At 33.1% G+C, this 4,653-nt stretch overlaps 1 long non-coding RNA gene across 1 annotated transcript; it reads right to left on the reverse strand.

Annotated features, from left to right (window-relative positions):
• Positions 1–865: 865 nt before the first annotated feature.
• LOC117111533 lies at positions 866–3,922 on the reverse strand. The gene is made up of 3 exons (XR_004445888.1): positions 3,748–3,922; positions 3,151–3,234; positions 866–2,430 (listed from the first exon to the last, which is right to left on the reverse strand). It is a non-coding gene; the product is annotated as an uncharacterized LOC117111533 (long non-coding RNA).
• Positions 3,923–4,653: the final 731 nt, after the last annotated feature.

The raw sequence follows: 4,653 nt of genomic DNA on the forward strand, positions 1-4,653 counted from the left end.
GTGCTTTAACTTTTATGATGTATTTTTTATTATGATGAATTTGTTTCAATATAATTTTTTTTTTAAAGTACAATAGGCCCTATTAAATCGGTTTTTGAATGTATATTAGCGTAAAGCTATACAGTAATAGTAATATTGTAATGTACATTTTTGTAGTTGTTCATCACTATATTATTAAAAAAGGAGATGGTATCTGTTAAAAAAATGACTCATCATGATTATTCTGAACATATTTTCGGGAGTATGTGCTAATCGATGTAATCCGAATTTTGATTAAATCAACCAAAGATTAACCAGAAAATTTAAATTTTATTTTGAACATGTGCAAATCTGACTGTCCATGATCTGTCTTTTTGATATTGTGGTTTTATTTGTTTGTTTTCATTGTTTTGATTTTCATACATTCTTGGTGTAGTGGTTTTTTGTGACTTTGCTACCTTTGTATTTTTGATGAAAAATTTTTGGAATGTTCGATTTTTGCTGTGCCGTCTTGTTTATACCTTAAAATGAGATAGTATGTCAGCATCACTTGGTATCTGTAGACTAGGTATTCATGAGATGAACTGTTTGCCGACTAAAACGACTAAAACGTAGGCTTCCATCAGAGGCGAACATTATTGCACGGTTTAATTGAGATCAGTTATTTGGTGGTTTTGTTTGTAGTACTCTTTATATATTTTGAGTTTACTGATATTAAAAACTGCAACGGTGATGCGAGACAATGTTCAAATGCTTGCCTCACATATTTTAGAACTTGTTTCATGTACTCATGGGCTGATCCAGTGGTGGGTGTGTGACGTAGTCAATAGTAAAATAAAATCTTCTTCCTTAGAATAAGTCCATGAAACATTTATTCATCATATAATGTCATGCTGACCCAAATAATACATTGTACAAAACGATAAATTATAAATTAGAGTGCATCTAAATATTCATTTACGTTTAAAATAAATATTTTCCCCATAGACACCTTTCAGTGTTTACATTGGCCTATCTGAAGCGCTGGCGCCCTACTCTTGCGGGAACAGACAGCCCCTGTGGTGGACGACGAGAGTTGCTGGTACCGGGTTACCGGGTAGCACAGACACGAAGGGACCCTTAGGGGCGAAGAAAGTCATTGATCGAGTCACTAGTCCACATTTTAAGCGCCCTCAGCATCTTACATTAGATGGATTTGTGCGCTATATAAAACTACACTATTATTATTATTAGCATTCATTCCCACATTTCACTGTGATATAGTAAAACAGAATTTAGATCTAAAATCGAATATACAAATTATGTATATCATGTGTCCATTAGATCCACTCCTAGTATTTTATAATCTTATATATATATATATATATAATGATGTAGGTGCATCAGACCGCAAGTAGACTGAGACAAAGATAGGCCTATGACTGTTATTTCATAAACTACGGTGACCAATCATTATCTCCTAATAAAATTACTCTACGAAATTCAGTTTAAAAGAAGAAACAAAAAAAGTATATACAGTGTAGAGGAATTCACTCTACATGCACTGGATTAAATTTGCGTAGATGTAAGGGTCCCGGTGCTTAATAAGAACAATGTGAATAATAATTAAAAAAAAAAAAAATGTCGAATCTTAAACCGCCTACAAAGCAATAAAAATAACGTCACTGCCTAAGTAACATGCTCTCCCTCCGGTTTTACAAACAATCTTTCAAACTGTGTGCTCGGCATGCAAAAAAGATACTTTCTTGTTATAATTTTCTATTGAAATCTAATTACTGTACTTCCTTAAAGTAAGCCTAATTCAAATATTAAATGTACTGTTCAATAAACAATGATGTTTGATTTTTCTGCTCAATCGTACTCGTACTTAGACATACAGTAATATACTTGGTCATCATTAATTGTATAGGTTTGTATCATTTTGCCAATTTTTTGAATCACAACCCCTATTTTTTACTCATTGAGACGTCGATATAATGCCCTATATCAAGTCCAATGCCGTAGCAGCAATGGGTCCACAAAGAATGGGTCCAAATGATGCAATTTCATGCCTAAAATAAGTTCACCTTTTGAAAAAGGAGTCCACTTTTTAAAAATTAGTCCAGATTTCTCATATTTAGCTTAAAATTTGTAAAATTTTAAGAAAATGGACTAGATTTCTCATATTTGTGCGTAAAATGAGTCCACATTATTTGAATTTACGAGTAAAGTGGGTCCACCATAATAATTATTGTCCCTCACAGTTTGTAAATATTTGATCAAGTCCCAACAGTGTTACAATATGATGTGTTTTTTTTTTGACAGCATACTTTAAAATGGTTTAATACCGATTCGAGTTTAGTGTCGACTCAAGTTATTGAAGTTGACGTGTCATTCTTCGTAGTTTCCTCTTCAAACTGTATGCATTCATGAAGTCATGAAGTAACCGATACATTTTCAAAATGATGTAGTCTGTGAAAAACGGAAAAGTCACATGACACTATTACAAAATAGCATAAATTGTTTTGAACCAAAGGAAAATCATAGAGTAAAAGATAACTACAACATAACAAAACAACTATCAGATGTTTTATTCTATTGTTTGTCGTTATGGCGTTTTCAAAAAAGTCACTTTAATAAGTAATAATAATAATTAAAATTTGATTTGTAAATAAATTAAATAATGTTGATTTTTTAGAGCAGGTATTTGGTTCTTATTACCTGAATGTATATCTTACGACGTTTGACGTTATTGAGATTCGGGAGAATGAGACAACAGTGGAATAGCCACGTTTTGTATCGCGTCAAGCCGCATGCAGAGCGTTTGATGTTTGAATATGAACCAAGTCTGGCACGCACTGCATCGTATGACAATCGACCTACGACAAATCTCCGCTCTCTGTGATCGCTTGACGATGAGGAATTTGGCCTTTTCACAAGCCCATTATGACAACGCAAAATTCTAGCGCATACGTAGGAACTACATAATATTTGGTACGGCGGCTCAGGGTTGGCGTTTACGAAAGAGCCGAATGTTGTTTGCCGAAAGCAGATTGAGCGAATTGTCATTAAAAACGGTCCCATGCTCGCGCCTCGTCGCGTTGCATTCTTCAAGGAATCGCGTCGGCCGACGACCGTAGGCACAGTGTGCCCGACACGACTGTCATAATGTCACTGAATCCACAGACTTACTTGACTTTGTACCTGCTCACTGCCAACTGAGTTGACCTTCAAAAAACGTCCCATCCACCTTTGTTTCTTCAGTTCATCCTGCACCTGAAATTCGTATTAAGTAAAATGTTTATGACCACAAATAATTTAAATGTAACGACAGAAATAGATCGTAACTCCAAAGAGCAGGCCTATATTTAATTAAAATTTTTGAAGGTAGAATATATGAGAATTTTTTATGGGTATAGTTCTGTATAAGCAAAGTTCTTCAGACCAGGAGGAAGAGCATCTATTAGGGTCCAACCCAGAGTTACGGAAAGTTAGTCTTTTAATCAATAAAAAAAAAATAATAATAATAAAAAAAAATTAAAAATATTAAATTAAATAAAGATATAACTGAATACATCTGTGAAGCATAATAATAAATAATCGATCTCAATTAAACACCAGCAGTGACTCTGTCAACGGAGCCCGTCAAGGACGGCCATCTTTCAAAGAGTATACGGCTACTACATCAGTACCAGTAACAATGCGTGTTTAAATTGATTGATAATGCTATATTGACGAAGTTATTATTTTTGATGTGTAAAAACGTAAGGTACGGTACCAATTACATACCTGTGGACTAAACACGATGCATACCAGGAATATAGCAAGTCCTTGACTTCCGTTGAAAATTACGAACATATAGGAAAAAAACGTCGTTGCTTTGCTGAACGCAAATATACCAAACAACCAAGTAACTCCCAATAACGGCACGAGTATGAGAGCGCCCTTCACGGCTTTCCTGTCATATCAACAATACAGTTATTATCATTACAATAATGATAATAATAACTAACATTTAAAGTCAACAATGAAGTCCTTAACATGTTTTTAGGTCCAAGATATTCAGTGTTATCTTATTTTCCAGTTTTGTTTGGAGCAGCACCCTCACAGTCAAAGACATGAATAAATTAAAGAGAGTTACTAAACTGGCTTGAAAAATAATGAACATAAATAATAAGCTTGAAGCTTTAGTTTAATGAAATCAAAAAAGTAATGTTAAGACAATATGATTATCAGCAGTCCAGATGCCGTGTACAATCAACGAATACAAGAGTTGAACGATATTGAACTTCCTTGTTACCAAGCTCTATTATTAGAATTTTTAACAGCAAAGCCAATTTTATTGCCGGGAATCTTTTTAACACTGAATAATTTAACGTATTGAATATACGTTGTCTTTTTTTACTGTTAAATTTTTAACTTTGTTTACTCTGATGTGATCTATCTCTTCTGATTTAAAAAAATTCTTGTGTTTGCTCTTGTTCTGATCTATTTTTATGTCTTTGATGTCTTTCGTGATTGTATTTTCTGTATTTTTTGTGTATCCGAGGAAATCAAATTTCAATTTAACTTGTTGTATTATTGAAATAAAATTACTTTGAACTTAGATATTTAATATTTACTTATTTTAATATATTTTAATTTGTACTTGGCAATGTTCGTATTCAAACAAAACACATTTATATTTACAATTTA

The sequence above is a fragment of the Anneissia japonica genome, unplaced genomic scaffold, assembly GCF_011630105.1.
Source record: "Anneissia japonica isolate Jap-2015-1 unplaced genomic scaffold, ASM1163010v1 scaffold6030_len697274_cov183, whole genome shotgun sequence".
Taxonomy (NCBI): Eukaryota; Metazoa; Echinodermata; class Crinoidea; order Comatulida; family Comatulidae; genus Anneissia; species Anneissia japonica.